The sequence below is a fragment of the Dasypus novemcinctus genome, chromosome 12, assembly GCF_030445035.2.
Source record: "Dasypus novemcinctus isolate mDasNov1 chromosome 12, mDasNov1.1.hap2, whole genome shotgun sequence".
NCBI classification, from domain to species: Eukaryota; Metazoa; Chordata; class Mammalia; order Cingulata; family Dasypodidae; genus Dasypus; species Dasypus novemcinctus.
The window spans coordinates 4015515-4034828 of NC_080684.1; the positions used below are offsets into that span (position 1 = coordinate 4015515).

At 39.9% G+C, this 19314-nt stretch overlaps 1 protein-coding gene across 2 annotated transcripts in view; it reads left to right on the forward strand.

The window, feature by feature from the left end:
• The window catches only part of LOC101442735 (zinc finger protein 596-like), a 146057-nt gene that overhangs the window by 88967 nt on the left and 37776 nt on the right, over nucleotides 1–19314 (forward strand). Inside the window, exon 2 of one of the 2 annotated variants that reach the window (XM_058307769.2) lies at nucleotides 15525–15649. The exons of the other annotated variant lie outside the window; for it this stretch is intronic. The gene's annotated coding sequence lies outside the window, so the exon portion shown is untranslated. The remainder of the gene's footprint in view (nucleotides 1–15524; nucleotides 15650–19314) is intronic. 2 annotated transcript variants of the gene reach the window in all.

Consider the following 19314-nt stretch of genomic DNA (forward strand, 5'->3'; position numbering starts at 1 on the left):
TGTATTTCCCCAGCATCTTATTTTTTCCATTTCATCTTCAATGAAGCTTTAGGTTAAGAAAACTCACATAGACTATAGAAGAGATTCCCATATACCCAACAATTCACTCCACCTCTGTGATGATTAAGCTATTGTGTCAATTCAGCCAGGTAATTGTTCCCCATTGTTTGGTCAAGCAATCACTGGACTAATTGTAATACAAGGGCATTTATGGACTTTAATTACCATTTACTTTACTGTAGTGCTAAATCACAGCTGATTACAATTACATCAATCAGGGCAATTGCCATCTGCAATGAGTTATGCTTAATCCAATCAGTTGAATGCCTGAAAAGGGGAAGTGATTCTAGCATTGAGTGAGAATTTCCCAGCTCCTCTTTGGACAGCCAATGTCTCCCAGAGGTCATCAAGAACCTTTGTTGGACTTTCATTGGAGCCCCTGGTTGCAGCCTGCCTGTGGAACCTGGACTTGTGAATCCCCATGGTCACATGAGAAACTCTTATAAAGTCACATACTATTGACAGGTATCTCTTGTTCCTTCTGTTTCCCTAGTGAACCCTGACTAATACACTCTCTCCCCTATTAGTAATATTTTACACATGGATGATACATTTATTAGAATGAGTTTACAAATACTGAAACATTGCTACTAACCATGGCCAGTGGCTTACATTATGATTTACTGTAATTCAGGAGTGTCAAGCCTGGAAAGGCTGACTGAATACTTTTGATATTCCAAAGAATCCACACAGAAGCCATAAAGCCAGCAGCAGCCATGCCATTTTATTTACTCACATGTTCCAGTGACATCCATTGAACAGCAACTGCACCCATACATTGGGAAACAAAGCTTATATAGGGCAGGACAGCACAAAGAGGAAAGCTAGCTAATACATATCCTATGGAATGACTAACAGTAAGTGCTTACCTATAGGAGCCCCCTAGAACAGTAAATCAAGGGTTCTAGCAATTAATATTCTTTTGTAGCAGACTGATTGTGATTTTGGTGCCAGTCTCTCCCTTGCTGAGGGGAAATGGGCCATCTGGTCCTCCTCTCAACCCTTCTGCAGGCAGTTCAAGGAAGGCACATTCCTTTAATTTACCCTACTCTCCACCCCAATGCCCTTTCTACCATACAGTCTATCAGTCTGCCATGATATTTGAGTGGTCAGAGCATTGGAGCACTGTAGGCAAAAACCACAACATCAATAAAGTGGACAGTGAAAGATAGAAGTCTCACCCCAATTGTTAAGAGACTACTGAGTACATATTACAGATTTCCTTTTGTTGTTTCATAAAGACAGGGGCCAATTATACTGCAGTATACAAGCAACATTTTCATTAATAGACTACAAAGTACCAGGTAGGGGGCTTTTATGAGGAGGTCTCTAATACGATACATTTTTCTCTTTCCAAATGTTTTCAGTTTCCTTTAGTGACATTAAAATCAGTTTAAGCACAAGAAGAGTTCACATTGACACACATAGAGTTTCAATGAGAATAAAAGGCCTCAGATTATTGTCTGTGGTTTTATTATAATATTTTGTGTGGCTTTTATTTCCCATGGACTTAAAATTCCCAACCAGTGTGTCTACATAGGCCAGAAGCAGGGTGAAAATGACCTCATTTTCCCATAGTTTTTTTTAATTTTAGGCATAGGCAACAACAAATTATTATCCCCCTTTTGGGGTGTAAGGCAGTTGGCACTTTAACTCATACCTCAGTGCCTACATTGGTCCCACTGATAGCATCTTAACTGAAGCTACAACCATTGCCACAGTGCTGAATTTAAACTTAGTCCATATTGGTATGGATCCCTTATCATGTTTTATCTGTTTCATTAAAAGTCCATTTATTTGAATAGTTAAAACAATATCCTGGTCCATAGTGTAAAACTGCATGGCATGGCTGGTAAAGTTTCTTGGTCACTGTCAATTTGTACTGGGATCCCATATAGGGCACTTACATTTTCTAGGTAAAATAGTAGCTGGCTGGTTTGGCCCAGTGGTTAGGGCATCCATCTACCACATGGGAGGTCTGCGGTTCAAACCCCGGGCCTCCTTGACCCATGTGCAGCTGGCCGATGTGCAGTGCTGATGCACGCAAGGAATGCTGTGCCATGCAGGGGTGTCCCCCACATAGGGGAGCCCCATGCACAAGGAGTGCACCCCATAAGGAGAGCCACCCAGCTCAAAAGAAAGTGCAGCCTGCCCAGGAATGGTGCCGCACACACGGAGAGCTGACACAGCAAGATGATGCAACAAAAAGAAACACAGATTCCTGTGCTGCTGACAACAACAGAAGTGGACAAAGACACAGCAAATAGACACAGGGAACAGACAACTGGGGTGGGGAGGGGAAGGGGAGAGAAATAAATCTTAAAAAAAAGAAAAAGCATTTCTTATTCCTTCCAAAAATAGAAGGGGACTGATGTCATAAGTTATTGGAATGAGCACAATGGACACTCATGGGGATGTTCATGAACTGTTGGTGACTAACAGGCAGCTGGAAGTGCTGCCACAGTGTACAGCAGTCACGATGTCTGTTTTCCTGTTGATTCACTGCTGCTTCTTGGGTCTCAATGATATGGCTCTGTATCTTTGTGAGGGCATCTACTCAACAGCCCTGTGTGGGCTCTTAGCGGAGTGGGCAGAGACATGATAAACTTACCTGCTTCTGCTGGCAGGCATTCAAGAAGTCCTTCCACAAATCTCTCCCACACAGAGGGCAGCCCATGACAGTCCATTGTTCCTGTCTCATTTTTAGTATTTACAGTCCACCCCTGGATAGGGATGGCAGTCTTCAGAGTGACTGGACACTATTGGGTTAAGCCCTTCACTTGAAACAGGTCTTAGTAGGCTTCATATAGTTGCTTTTAAAAGGGGCCATATTGTACTTTGGCCCCTTCCCTCAATTGTGACTAAAACCCAAGGTTGGGAGGATGGGTCACATGGTGCAAGGAATTGGGGGGAGGGCTGGGGGAAACATATGAACATGAGGGATTGTCAGGTATGTGATTGAAATGATAATGTTGAGAAAACTCTTTAAAAAATATAAGGATTACCCATTTAAGATGCTTTAAGGGGGAACATCTGATACAGGGGCAGGCATTAGGGAGTCTACAAGTGCTAATTTTGTAATAGTGTGTCATATCATTGGGTGGAGACCTATACAATGAGTGTGAAGGTGTACCCACATCCTGGGGAGGACTGATGTTCTCAAACAGAGGGAATTCTGTCTCTCGAGAGAATTGGTGGCTCCTAATGGGTTAGGGCAGTCTAGTATGTCAAGCCCTCAGCATTGTTGCAAGTATCTGTGAATCTGGTCCTACAAGTAGTGACTCCCAGGGATGAGCCTCCCTGGCACTGAGGGATTATTACAAAGCACCAGCTGGTAATGTAACTAGAAAAAATCCTTGAATAAAAGGGTCAACTCAGACCAGCAGAATATCTCAGACTACATGTAAGATCATGTGTTAAAAACTGCTTCTTGACCTTGAATAAAAGGGGGAAATGGCAAAGACAAATGAGTTTTTATGGCTAAGAGTCTTCAAAAAAGTGCCAGGAGATCATCAGAGGAGTTGCACTTATGTACGCCTCAGCAGGACCCCAGAGACAGCCAAAGTAGATACAACCCCAGGTACTGGTTGTCCTGAGGGCTATGGAGACCTACAGGTTCTATTGTCATGGCAGATGGCTCTAGAATTCAGTGCAACATCAGTTGGCCCTACTTTGGAATTTGTGTTCCTGAATATGATGGAGTGGGAGTCAGAGGTGACCTTTCTACATGTGCCTCTACTTTCACTTTTACTGAACCAGTGGTTGGTGCTAGGGCTGGTGTATGCTCAGGAAACTTGAATCTCTGGACTGTACATGTGCCAGCTGGGCCCTAAACCTCATCAGTCTTGCAACTCCTACCCTATGGTTCTTTGGACTTACCCAGGCCAGCTAACAGGGAGGTGAAGATTTTCAACCACCACATGAGGGAACCAAGAGTGCCTACAACTGCAAGCAGGAGAATTGCATCCGTCATCCATGTGGAATCTAAGTCCCCTCTTGATATAGAGGTGGATTGGACATAACCTTCCCAGGGTTAACAGGATGGAGGAATAAAATATGGATTAGAGTGGACTTACCGATATTCTACTATGAAACTATTATGACTAGTAATGGAAGAAATTGTAGCATTGATGTGACAAACGTAGCCACAGTAATTGCTGGGGGCAGGGAGAGGGAAGAAGAGATGTTATGTTGGGATGTTTTTGGGACTTGGAGTTGACCTGAATGATGTTGCTGGGACAGATGCTGAACATTATATATCCTGTCATAAACCACTGGGTGTACTGGGGTAGAGTGTAAACTGTAATGTGGACTGTTATCCATGTGGTACAGCAGTTCTCCGGGGTGTGTTTGCAAAGTGCAATGAGTGTGCCACAGTGGTGCGTGGAGTTGTTGATGTGGGAGGAGTGGGGTGAGGGGGTGTTGGGGGTTTATGAGAAGCTCTTATATTTTTTTAATGTAACATTAAAAAAACAATAAACAGGAAAAAATAAAAGGACAAAAAAAAAACACCAAGCAGTGTTTGTTTAGAATGTTGCCTCTGCCACAGCTCTCACCCAAAACCATTATTCATGCTGTCCACATCCAATTCACAGGGTGTCAAGGTACACCCCCATTACTGCTTGAGACTTTGTTATTGCCCTCTGTTGCCTTTTTTAAATTCAGCCTGCTGGGGGGCGGTTCTCATTTCCATGCACATTTCCTAATTAACACATACAATGGTTTTAATACCTGAGCTAAATGAGGGAAGAAGGCTCTTCAATACCCTAACAACCTCAGAAAGACCATGAACTTTTTTGGAGTTTGTGGTGTGAGAAAACATTATGCTTTAGCAACACTTTAAAAACCTTGTAGTTTGTCTCAGTTGTTTGCCCATTCCACGCACTTAAGATAAGATACCATTATTTCTGATGCTTCTTTTAATTCTGAAAGAATTACTGGTAAATATATCACCAATAAAATGAAATAGAGGTATGGCCACAAGTAGTTTTTTGTTTGTTTTTTTCCATGCAGCCAGATTCTTTGCCACCAGACAAGGACAAATGGTTGGGCTATGCACGTTGCCTTGGGGAAACACTGCAGAATCCACCATTTGTCCTTTTAATGTGAAGGTGAATGCAGGCTGGCTTGACTTTCCTAAGGAGATACTAAAGAAAGCCTTAACAAGTTCTAAAACAAAGTGGTAGTGAAATAACTGGATATTAACTTCTTCCAACAGACTAGCAATATATGGGGCTGCTGCATACAGCAGTGTTGTTACTTTAATTCATAATAATCTACTGTTATGCACCACCCAATGGCCACTCTCTTTCTGTAGCCATTGAGCGGCTGCTTTAGGGGAGGTGGGATAAATCAAATGAATACAAGCCAAAGCATCTGCTGCTTGATTTCCAGGAAGAGAGGTTGTTTCTATGACAGGTAACATTTTAAAAAATAATTATAATGATAATTAACAATGTTATACTTTTATCCAATATCATGCTTCAACATTGTTAAATTTCCAGGAATTTTATACATTCAAGTATTCATATGAACATTTTATTCATACAACTTTCATTAACAGAGAGTTTTTTAAAGAATCCCTCTTAATTAAACATTTTCATTCAACTTAAAACATAGCAAATGAACTTATCCATCTCATTAGTTTACTTTTTTGTATTTTTACCATGATTACATTAATTAACAGGTATTTTAGCAGTATAGGAAAAAACACTTCATTATTTTATAAAAACCTAAGATTTCCAAAGGAATCAAGATTATATTCTCCCTACCACCACTTTAATATGTAGACTGAGGTGGCCCCTTACAGGTTTTCCTGGTATGAAGTTACCTTTTGTTATTAGCATCAATTCAGGTTCTGTTTGATAATGACCTCCTGGAATTAGCCATTTAAATATTTCAGTTTAAACAATCCTTCTACATACTCCTTATAATTATTTATAACCACATAGACTATAGTTACTTCATCTTAAGACAAATTTCACCCTCGCAGCTCACAGAACACATTCCTTTACTTGATGGTCCCTCCTACAATACATTCTACAAGTTTTGGTCCACATATTTCCATTCAGCTTTTATGAAAACCAGCAATTGTTTCTTGTCTGCACCTGTTTTCATGCTATTTTTGATTTCTTAGTTAAATTCTCCCTCAGATCCACATGCATCAGTCAGAGATCCTCATCCAACTCAACTCTTCCTCCACTCACCGTCCCTGTGCTTTGGCTGCTAATGGCTTGTTAGTATGATCATGCAAGGGAAGAAGGCAGGGCCATGCAATGACTGTGGCCACTGTACATTGCTCTTAAAAAAAAAGTTCCCTTTACTCTCTAACTGTACTAATCCAGCAGGCATGTGTGGGGCATCCCCCAACTCCCTCATGGGTCCTCAATCATCTCTCAGCTGGGTAAGCTCATAGTGCAGAGACATGCATGACTGCCCCAGGATCCCACCCACAGCAGACTCCCCCATGTAATATAGGGTTTCCCTTACATGACCTGGAATGCCTGGCATGCTTTCAATTGCCTTTTTCCTGGTGGGATTCTCAGGAATATCCTGTCAACTTTGTCAGTTGTAACACAGGAGGGTCAAGCCTGGTAATGCCAAACAAATATTTTTTATATTCCCAGGAATCCACAAAGAAGCTATAAGGCCAGCAGAAACCATGCCATTTTATTTACTCATATGTCCCAATGATGGCCATCAGGTGATTGCACCCATCAGGAGGGAAACAAAGCAGCACAAAAAGAGGAGTTAGCTAATACATAGCCAATGGAATGACTAACAGTGAGTGCCTATCTATGTTTGTTCCCAGAACAGTAGATCAAGGGTTTGAGCCATTAACATTCTTTTGTGGTAGATCAGTTGTACTCTTGCTGCCAGTCTCTATCCTACTACTGAGGGGGCATGAGCCATCAGCCAATATGGCCCTCCCCCTCCCAGCCTCCTGCAGGCAGCTCAAGAAAAAAGCATTCCTTCTAGTTACCCTGTATTTACATTTTGGTCTGTACACTTTGGTAAGGTTTGATGAAAAATTAAAATGGCTTGTACCCATTTTTGAAAGACTATGCTGAATAATTCTAATGTGCTAAAAAGCCCTGTGTTCCATCTATTTTATTCTTCCCTCCCCTTCCTATCAGAACCTATGGTAACCACTAAGTTTCACTTTTTGAAGAACAAGAATCAGTTATTTGCAATAATATTGACAACTTGACATATTGGTCTGTTTTCTTTTTATTAGTCACTACTTGTGTTCTGGAGGAGTTGTCCATCTGTTTTAGAATATAGCAGGACTCTTCAGGATGGGAGTTGAATATTTCCTCATTTATTGTATCAGTCTCCATTCACTGATATTACATGCCATGAAAAGATGAACACTAACATATTACATAGACTGCTACCCCATGTGCACCCTGTCTTATATACTGCCCACATCCAACACCCTACACCATTAATCCTCCCATGACATATTCACCAGTAGAACATTACCAATATTGTAGTTTTAACCACAGACCTGCAAAACCCCAGAGTTTACCTGCTCCTTCCTCCAGCTTTCCCTGTAAGATCTGGAACAAGACAAGGACACCCACTGTCACTCCCTTATCTAGCATTGTGTTAGAAGTACCTGCTCAAGGACTTAGGCAAGAAAAATATATAAAATTCATCCAAATTGGAAAGGAAGAATAAAAATTTCACTATTCACAGTTGACATGATCCTATGCATAGAAAGCCCTGAGAAATCTACAACAAAGCTTCTGGAACTCATAAGTGAGTTCAGTAAAGTGCCAGCATAAGAGATTAACATTCGAACGTGAGTGGCATTTCTGTACACCAATAATGAACAATCTGAGGAAGAAATCAAGAAAAAAATCCCACTTACAATAGGAACTAAAAACAATCAAATTACTAGGAATAAACTATCTAAAGATGTAAAGGACTTGTACACTGAAAACTACACATTGTTATAGGAAATCAAAGAAGACCTAAATGATTGGAAATAATATGACCTATTCATGGATAAGAAGACTAAATATCATTTAGGTGTCTATACTAACCAAACTGATTTACAAATTTAATGCCATCCCAGTAAGAATTACCACAGCATTTTTTACTGAATTGGAAAATATTTGGGAACCATCTATCCAATAGGAGTCTAATATCCAGCATATATTAAGAAATCCTACATCTCAAAAATAAAGACAAAACACCATTTAAAAAATGGAAAGGAGATTTAAATAGACATTTCAAAGAAGAAATGCAAATGGCAAAAAAAGCACATGAAAAGATGTTAACATCATTAACTATAAGGGAAATGCAAATCTAAACTACAGTGAGATACCTCACACCCATTAGACTTGTGGCTGTTTAAAAAATAGAAGACTACCAGTGTTGGGAGAGGATGTGGAGGAAAGGGAACACATCCATTGTTGGCGGGAATGTAGAATGGTCCAGCATTGTGAAGAACAGTTTGGTGGTTCCTCAGGAAGCTAACTATAGAACTGCCATATGATACAGCAAACCCACTGCTGGGTATATACCCAGAAGAATTGATAGGGATATGAACAGATATATGCACACCAATATTCATAGCAGCATTATTTGTTATTGCCAAAAGTTGGAAGCAGCCCAATATCCATCATCTCATGAATGGATAAGCAAACTGTGGTATATACATACAATGGAATATTACTCAGCTGTAAGAAGGAATGCAGTATTAACACATGGGATAACATGGATGAATCGTGAAGTCCTTATGTTGAGTGAAGCGTGCCAGGCACGAAGGACAAATGTTACAAGACCTTTCTGATTTAATTAAGCAAATTCAGCAAATGCACAGAGCTAGAGTCTGGAAACAAAGGGAATAGACATTGTTGAATCAATAGTCATATGGAAAAATCTGTGATAAGGTGGAATTGTGTGTTTGGCCAGTGGAGCAGTGTGAGAGCAGTGCAGTATTGTGAGGGGTTGGTTGTGCTGGTCCATGAGGGAGAGTAAGATGGGGTTTGGGTTGGACTATCAATTGAAGGTGGAAGGGTGTAGTTCTGAAGTAGATGGGCTGACAGTGGTGCAGCAATGTGATTTGATTCAGCAGTGCTGGTCTGTGGGGTAGATTATAGGGTTGGGTTGGATCATGTGATTTTTATTTCTTCAATTTATCAGTGAGTTTTAGTCCATTAATTGATTTTCTTGTAATGAAATACCTTTGCTTTCCTGGTATAAAACTGGGTATTATACAATTATGGTTGTATACAATTATACAATTATGTTGTATAATTCTTTTAAATATGCTTTGGAAGTATTTTGCAAGTATTTTGTTGAGGACTTTTGCATCTATATTCATTAGAATTATTGGTCTGTAATTCTCTTTTTCATAATGTATTTTTCTGTTTTTGGTATTAGGGTGATGATAACTTCATAGGGTGAGTTTCATTGCATTCTTTTGTGTTCAATATTTTGGAAGAACTTGAGCAAGTTTGGTATTAGACTGTCTTTGATTGAGTGGTAGAATTCACCTCTGATGTCATTTGATCCATGACTTTTCATCTGTGGGAATTTGTGTGTTAGTGAACTCTTGTTGTTTGTTTTTTTTTAGTAAGCAACAAGTTTATCTTTTTTTTAAAGATATATAGATCACACAAAATGTTACATTAAAAATATAAGAGGTACCCATATAACCCCAGTCCTTCTCCACACTCCTCCCACATCAAAAACCTCTTTTATCAGTGTGGTACATTCATTGCATTTCATGAATATGTTTTGGAACACTACTACACAGCATGGATTGTAGTTTACATTGTATTTACACTCTCTCACAGTCCACTCAGTGGGCTATGACAGAATATATAATGTCCTGCATCTGTCCCTGCAATATCATTCAGGACAACTCCAAGTCCTGAAAATATCCCTGTATCACATCTATTCATCCCTCTCCTTGCCCTCAGCAACTCACATGGCCACTGTCTCCATATCAATGATGTACTTTACTACCTTGCTATATTTACAATATATAAATATATACAATAATTCTATAGTAGAATACCAGTAAATTCACTCTAATCCATATTTTATTCCTCCATCCTTAAGACCTTGGGATAATGATGTCCACTCCACCTCTAAATTGAGAGGAGGCTTAGATTGCACTTGCCTGATTGATGGGATTCTCCTGCTTGCAGTTGTAGATTCTCTTGGTTTCCAGGTGTTGTAGTTGACCATCCTCACCTCCCTGTTATCTGACCTGGGTAAGTCCAAGAAACCAGAGTGTAGGTGTTGCATCTCTGCTGAGGCTCAAGGCCCAGAGCTGGGACATGGACAGTGCAGAGATTCAAATCTCCTGAGCTTACACCAACCCCAGCACCAACCATAGGTTCAGTAAAAGTGACTCAAGAGGCATGTGTAGAACAGTTACATCAGAGCCCAACTCATCCTCAGCTCAAATTCCAAAGTAGGGCCCCCTGGCAAGGTACTGAACTCCGGAGCCATCTGACATGAACATAAGACCTGTGGCAGTATTTTGATACCTGCTTCAATTTCTTCACTTTGATTGCTTATAAAGGTTTTCTATTTCCTCTAGTGTCATTGAAGCTGATTAGAGTTTTTCTAGGAATTTGTCCACTTCATCTACATTACATATATTTTTTGGCTAACTGTTGTTCATAATATCCTCTCATCATCTCTATTACTTGAGGTGCTGGTTGTAATGTCCCCTTGTCATTTGCGATTTTATTTATTTGCATATTGTCTCTTTTTTTCTCATCAAACTTAAGGGTTTGTTGATTTTGTTCATCTTCTCAAGAACCAATGTTTGGTTTTGTTGAGATTCTCTATAGTTTTACATTTCCTGTTTCCTTTATTTCTGCTCTTATCTTTACTATGTCTTTCCTTTGGATTGGTTTGATTTGGGAATATTTGCTTTTCTGTTTATATTTATTCCAATAGTGCAGCTAGAAATTCAGTCTTAGCTCTTTTTTTTTTTAGGAGGTTCTGAGGATTAAACCTAGGAACTTGTTCATTGGAAGCAGGCACTCAACCACGGAGCTATTTCTACTCCCCAGTGAGAGTTGTTTTGAGGAGGTGCAAGGGATCAAACCCAGAACCTAGTATATGGGAAGCAAGTGCTCAACCACTTTCGTAACATTCACTCCCCTCTTTCATCTCTTTTCTTTGTCCATTAAAAAGAATTTATTGGCAAAAGATGGGAAAGAACAGATCATGCTGAGAAATGGAAGAGAAGGATGGAACTATGCACCAAGATTTCCTGTGGGCTCTTGGAGGCAGAGAAAGCAATCTGGTTTGTGTGATTACCCTTATTAATCTATTAATTACCACTCTCTTTGCTAATTCCAAGGGTAGGGGCCCCACCTGTTATTGGCTACCACAACAATGGTGGTGGCTAATGGTGAGGACTGCGTGGAATATCTGGGGCCAAGAGGAGGTCCCAAAAAGGGAAATTGGGGCCTCAAGGTTAAGGTCAAGATGTTGGTGGTGTTTTGTGGGCATATTGTCTGTTGGCCATGTTGCCTGTGGCTCATATTCTCATTTCCCTGCACTAACATGCACAGCTCCACCCACGGAGAGTTCACATACTTACTCTTATTCAAGTGCTGAGAGGGAATGATCATTATTCTGTCATTACTTCCTGCTAGTTAGGGCAATAGTCCCTGTCTGACAGGGCATAAACCTCTCTGTCTATTCTATTGAGAGTGGGGGAAGACAGGTCCAACAACCTGTTTGGAACAAGATGAAATCCCCATCTGACTAATAAGGCATTGATTATGTAAGAAATAAAGATAGTTAGAAATTTGAAGATACGTTACTCCACAAAAAAGGATAGAGGATGGTGATGAGCAGACCCAAAAAAGGGGACAGCCATGACATACTGTTCCACAAAAGTAAGAAAGTCTCTGTGCCTTCAGAGACTGCATCCTCCCAAAGCTGATGGAAAACAGCATTCTTCCTTGAGTTCTTTTATTCTGTTGGTTAATTCTAGGGTGGAGATTCTAGGGTGAGATTCTAGACCAACTTGGTTTGGACATAAACTGCCAACCCCAGTTCCCACAGTGGTGGTTATGCAGATGAGCTGGGAGACCTAAGAAGAGAGACATTGCCCTAGTCATAAACTCACAAAGACAGCATAGGCAATTACAAGACACGCATATGGTAAGCAGAGTAAAGAGAGTACTTAAGAGAGCCATTCTTTTGTTTTATGGGCACTTCAATTAATTACTTAGAAAATGAATGAAATATGCCAGGACTTTTAACATGTTCAGTTTCTCTCTGTATATGATCTAAAATAGAAGAGATAGGTACAGTATTTAGTACTAATCGATGCACTCATCAATAAATAAGTTTCTCTTTGAGCTGCAGTTAATAGATCCAAGCTCCATATTTGCAATACCATAAATGTCATCTCTCCATGGGAGCAGGCCGTAAAGCCAATTGTGTTTAAGGTCTACTTAAATTACTGTGGTAATCATTGCCCCACTTGATATGGTCTTCACCCAGCCTGCATGTTGTAGCACCACTGACCTCAGAGAGAAGCTAGAAATGTAGACTCTAATATTTCATGAGAATTGGGCAAAGCAACCTTCATCACTATGAAACAGCTTGTTTGGGTGGCGGACTTGGCCCAGTGGTTAGGGCATCCGTCTACCACATGGGAGGTCCGCAGTTCAAACCCTGGGCCTACTTCACCTGTGTGGAGCTGGCTGATGTGCAGTGCTGATGTGCACAAGGAGTGCCGTACCACGCATGGGTTTACCCCACATGTGGGAGCCCCACGCACAAGGAGTACGCCCTGTAAGGAGAGCTGCCCTGTGCAAAAGAAAGTGCAGCCTGCCCAGGAATGGTGCCGCATACATGGAGAGCTGACACAATAAGATGATGCAACAAAAAGAAACACAGATTCCCGTGCCACTGACAACAATAGAAGCAGACAAAGAAGATGCAGCAAATAGACACAGAGAACAGACAACCGGGGGGCGGGGGGCGGGGAGGGGAGAAATAAATAAATAAATAAATCTTAAAAAAAAAAACAGCTTGTTTGGAGGTAATATGCATTGTACACCTGGCCAAATTGAGCCAATGCTCGCTGCTGCATTTAAACTACATCATACTCTGCATCCACTTCAGAGACATGTTCAGAGATGTAATAGGTACTTTTATTGTTTTAGAGATTAGTGACTGACCTAGACAGTACCTCAAATGAAGAGCAAAATGCAGTATATGGAAGGCATGGTTTAAATGTACAAGAGAGTTTGATGATACTGAAGTCAATCTCTTAAGTTTTGAACACTTTGTAAATACTTCAAGCAATGTATAACATATCAACTAAACTTAACTATTTTGGTACTTTGCTTTTTACTTTTATACCTTTACCAGGATTACCTTAATTGTGGGGTTTTTCTTTAGCAACACAGGAAAAACTACTTTCTCCATTATTTTATGTAAACTGAGGCATCCCAATGTAAACTATGATATCTTTCCTTACCATTACTTTAATATGCAGATTGAGGTGGCCTCTGGCAAGTTTTCCTGTTATGAAGTTACTTTTTGTTATTAATATCAATTTAAGTTTCTAATTAACAGTGGCTTTCAAGAATTAGCCATTTAAATGCTTGAGTTTTGAAGATGCTTTCACAAACTTCTTATAACTTTAAACAAGCTTGTTAAATTACAGTTAGTAACCAAAGAAATTTACTTTATCCATTTTGAGAGGGCAAATCTCCATTTCCTTCTTTAAGTTAATTTCATTATACATGAGTGTACAACTTCCATCCTAAAGATTTAATACATATAATGCTAATTTATCTAATTGGTATCCTATAAAACTAGGGAGATTACACACAAGGTAAATAAAATTGAAACCAATATAGTATAGGCAAGGAATATTCATTTTCCTCCCTTTACAGGAGGCTAAAACCTCTTTTCTTTAATAAAATTCTAAATGTGTGAATAATCTTAAAATATACTGACTGCTGAGTTTTAGAATATAATTGTTTAAATTGTTTTAAGAGATATTTCCATAGCTTTCAAGGACTTTTCCTTCACTTATTGAAATTTGGTAATTGGATTATTAACCACACTTATTTTAAGGCTAGCAGTTTTAAACTGGGGGATTAGAGGGCAGACTAATTCTTAACTCCACAGCCTAGAAGATACAATTTTAATCTGTCACACCTAGCCCCTCCCTCAGAACTCTTGCAAAGAGAAGGCCTTGAGGATTGTGTAGATCAAGAACTTAGGAAAATGTTTTTCCCTTCCCAACTGTTTCTGTTTTCAGATTTCTATATGACATTTCCATCCTGCTTAGCCTAATTTGGGTTCCAGGAGTACTTATTCACATATATAAATGTGCATTTAATTTTACAATTTGAATAGATTTCTTTCAAGAATTTTCATTTGTTAACCTGATATTACCATCCTGATGTATAGAAATGTACACTGAGCAAACTGGCAGATGCAAAGAGATAATCACAAAAATACAACTCACTAAAGTTACTTAAATCTATCATTCATTTACAAAATAAATTTAACTGTAAAATAACTTTTAAAAGATTTCTTTGAAGGCTTTTTTTTATATTTTGAAAGAAGTTTAATTTATACTTGATATACATCTATTCCTGTATATGTCTAGTTTTTTCTTATTTTTACATTTTGTTCTTTTTTTTTACATGAATGATAGTCAATTTATATATTTCTGTGGTAGTTTTTCATACCCAATATTACCTCTGTTCAATTCATGCATTCTTTCTTTTTTAGGTTGAGTATTTTTTTCTTCTTTGTTTTCCTTTAAATGTTACATTTAAAAAAATATGAAGTCCCCAATTACTCCCCACCCTACCCACCCCTCCCCTCCCACATCAACAACCTCTTCCATCATTGTGGCACATCTACTGCACCTGGTGAATACATTCTGGAGAACTGCTGCACCACATGGACAGTGGTTCACATTGTAGTCCACAGTCTCCCCCAGTCCACCCAGTGGGCCATGACAGGACACACAGTGTCCAGCATCTGTCCCTGCAGCACCACCTAGGACAACTCCAAATCCTGAAAATGCCCCCACACCATATCTCTTCTTCCATCTCCCTACCATCAGCAGCCACCATGGCCACACTCTCCACATCACAATTACAATTTCTTCCCTTACTAATCACAATAGTTCCCCAGCAGAACACCAGTAAGTCCACTTTAATCCATACTCTATTCCTCCATCCTGTGGACCCTGGGATGAAGGCTATTTCTAATTACTCTATTTTGCACTGTGACCATGCAGTTTTGCACAAGTATTTAGTTCTTTATTTGTAGGCTTATGATGAAAATGTTCCCAATGCTTTAAAATACAATTAACATTTTCTTTTACTTCAGGGTTCTCCTTATTTCCCATTTTTACAAATTCCAGTATTTACTCACTGAGGTCAATGAAGCCTCAGGGAAACTGTTTTTTCTCATGACTTCCTGCTTTTTAGGAACATCAACACTCAAGGTGGATGGCCCCATACCCAGGCCTCAGCAGCTGAACTGGAAGAGTGGACATGAAAACTGAGGGTCAAGAATTCTACCAGTTAGCAAACACCTGGAGTCACATGAGAAGGCAAGTTCACTAATACTAGTGGAAAGACAGGAGACAGAAGTGTCCCAAGTTAGCTTTTCTATGAGCCATAAGAGGCAGAAGTTGACAGGAAGTAATCATAAGCAAAGGCAAGGATTTAGGCTAGACCTGAAGTAAACATAAACAAAGGCAATCTCAGTTCATAATTTCCATCACAGTACCTGAAATCCATGGTTGGCCTGAAGCTAGTGAGCTTAAGCAATGGTGTGACTAGACATGGAGTAACCATAAACTTAGATAAACTTAATTTAGAATTACCATCACAATAGTAAGTTCTAGGCTAAATCCACCCAGATATAGCAATTTCAGGCATTATCCATCTGCTGTTTTATAATGGCATTTATAATTATCTTTACTCTTAGTTACAGTTTCCATTTTAAAACAATTTGGGCATTTTTATTTATTAACTAAGCAACTAAACCAATTTTATTAGTAGCAACTGTGCTGTTTTTCTACTTTTCCAGCAGTTGAACTAATTCCACTTGTGAATTATACATCAAATCCAATTGCAGTATAGTATTGATGTTTAAAGACTCATTTTTAGGTTACCTTCACTATTATCCAACAGGCAAATACCAAATCTAACTTGTCAGTTCCTAGGCATGAGCCAACTAACAAAGCAAGGAAAGTAGAGATTAGAACAGAAGGGAGAGTTTTGTACCTACTTTGCTTAGGGAAAGATTTGACTTTAGAATCACCTAGATGCATAACTCTTAGTGTCTGTCCATGGCAAAAACCTCATGCAGGATCCTTCTGCTTAGTTCCTCCCTGAAAATCCCTGGGCAGCTGTTAAGTATGGAGGGAAGTGGTCCAGAGAAGCCCTGCCCCTGACAAGACATGAATTGGGGCTGCTCTGGAGTTATATCCAATTAATTACTTCCTGGCAATGGGTAAAGCCCTGTGAAGGTTTCTTCACTGGAAGGACTGGAGTGTTACAAGGGAAAAGGCAGGGAGTTATCAATGATTGAGAAACTTTGAATCTTAGAGCATTTCTTTATCTTTTTAAGGAGACATGGTTGTGTGGTCTCTGGCCCTCAGATTTGTCTGTCCTTTCCTGCTCTCTTTCACAGACTTAACTGGAATTCATGGTCCCATTCAGAGCCCACTCTTGGCTAACCTGCAGCCACATGGTGTGGCACAAAAGATTCACCTCTTTTTAGACTATCAGTTGGCAGATCATCCCAGTTTCTGAGAAGGCATCCCAGTGGGGAGTCTATTAGAATCCTGGAAGACCTGCCCATAACCCTAGGGGAAGATAAATGTTTCATCAGTATGATTGGCATCCCACCACTAGACCTGACTGAATGGATTGCTTACTGAGCCAGCATCCTGAAAATTGGGGAGCAATTCTCCCTGTCCCTACATTCTGGGGATTAGGAGCTTTATGTCTCTTGGCATCCCCCGAGCCTTAGAGGTCTTGGGGCCATCTTGGTCCAGTTCCCAGGCTGAATACTTAAGCCAGGCTGACCCTAGGAAGGGGCCGGGCTAGAGACCTTTCTTTTGCCTTCTTTTCAGAGGTCTTAGGAGTCAGCTATGAGAGAACTACTCTCATGTTGTTGTAGAATTTGAGAGAGATTCAATTATTTGCATATAGAGAGGCTAGGACTCAGGAATGATTTTGAGAAGGAAAAATGGTTTATTGATGGCCAGCCGGACTCAGGAGCTTCCTGTTGCAAACCCAAGCCCTGAACAAGACTTTCGAGTTTCTTTTATACAGAGAGGAAAGGTTAAATTGTCCTTTTGTTTCAGTTCTCAGTAGGCTTGAATTAGCATATATATCTTCCACATCTTAGGTAAGATTTTAGCATGGACTTCAGACATTCTAGATAAGCTTTTAGCATATTTGATTTGCATTTCCCCTGAATACTTAAAGTTTATAGACCTTGCATTGTTAAACTGTTTCCTGGGACTGGAGTCGTGGCCATGGTCACCAAGGACCGGACTGCAGCCTCTTACCATCTCACACCCACAAGCCACAGACAGCTTAGGTTATCTCTGAAGAGACAAAGAGCCTCCCACCCATAGCCCACAATGTCCCTCAGAATCTGAGTTCTGAAGTTAAACCCAACATAAAAAGTCCAATTAAAAAAATAAAAACACTAGAGACAATTATTCTGCGGCTTGCCAGAAAGCAGCTTCAGGGAGCTATCAATAGTGGGACATTCCTTGCTAAGTAATACATTTTCAGTTTCTAAGGCATTCTAAAACATCTCACAGGCCCAAAATGAGGACAGCAGTAGTTGGAAGATTAAAGGCATTTCTAGTTAAAGGGAGTTAATTAGTGGTCTAAGGAAATGATACAATGCATGATAGCCATTCTGAATTCACAGAGAGGGCCAGGTAAACCCCCAGTGGACTTCTGTTTGACTTAGTCCACATTCCCGATCAGGTCGCAAGCACTTTTTCACCTGTCACTGAGAACTACCTTGGATCTACATAGCATGGAGGCTCACTCCCACTACCTCTGAAAAAGGGAGCCAGAAGTCTGGGCAGACTAAGATTTTGTCCCATGGGTACCTATCCAGGAACCCCTTTAAAATGGCAGGCTGAAGTCACTTCTAATTAAAAGAAACTCACAGAGGGAGCCTGATAAGCTCCCAGCTAACTCCTGTTTGATTTAGGCCACATATCCAATCAGTCTTCAAAGGTGATTTCACCCACCATTAGAACTTCCTTGGATCTACATGGCATAGGGACTTGCCCCTACCACCTCTGTAGGGGGAGCCAGAAGTCTGGGCAGAATGAGTTTTTGTCCTGTGGGAAACAATCCAGGAACTCCTTTGAAATGTCAGAACCAAAAGATTGCACAGACAGATTTTAATTAAAACTCACCCATCTCTGGTGGAATGGGGGAGTACCACTTGCCTTCTGTCTCCTGACAATGGCTTGCCAAGTGAAGCTGGGGAAGTGTTGGATTCCTCTAGGTCCATGGCTATATTGCATAAAAGAATTTTAGAACATGTCAGTTGAGTTAGGCCAATAAAAATAATTTATTGGGAAATGGAGGAAAAGAACAGAGCTTGCTAAGAAATGATAGCAAAGAATAGAAATATGCATTGAGATTTTGTGTGGGCTCCTCTAGGCTGAAAAAAAATCTCTTCTTTAATGTAAGCATTTAGGGTTATAAATTTCCCTCTCAGTGTTGTCTCTGCTGTGTCTCAGAGGTTTTGGTATGTTATGTACTTGTTTTCATGTATCTCAAGATATTTGCAGAATTCCACTGCAATTTCTACTTTGACCCAGTGATTATTTGAGTTTGTTTTTTAATCTCCATTTATTTATGAATTTTCCCTTTTTCTGTCCATTCTTTCCAACTTCATTCTGTTATGATCAGAAAAGTATTTTGTATCATTTCAATCTTTTTCAATTTACTGAGACTTGTCTTGTGACCCAACGTATGGTCTATCTGGAAGAACAATCCATGAGTGCTTGTAAAGAATGTGCAATGCTTCATAGATGTCTGGTAGACCTAGTTTATTTACCATATATTACATAATCTCTACTTCTTTATCCTCTGTCCAGATGTTCTGTTCAATACTGAGCAGTGTATTGAAGTGTCCAAATATTATTGTAGAGACATATATTTCTCCCTCTTGTTTTGCCACCGTTTGTCTCAGGTATCATGGGGCACTCCATTTAGGTGCCTA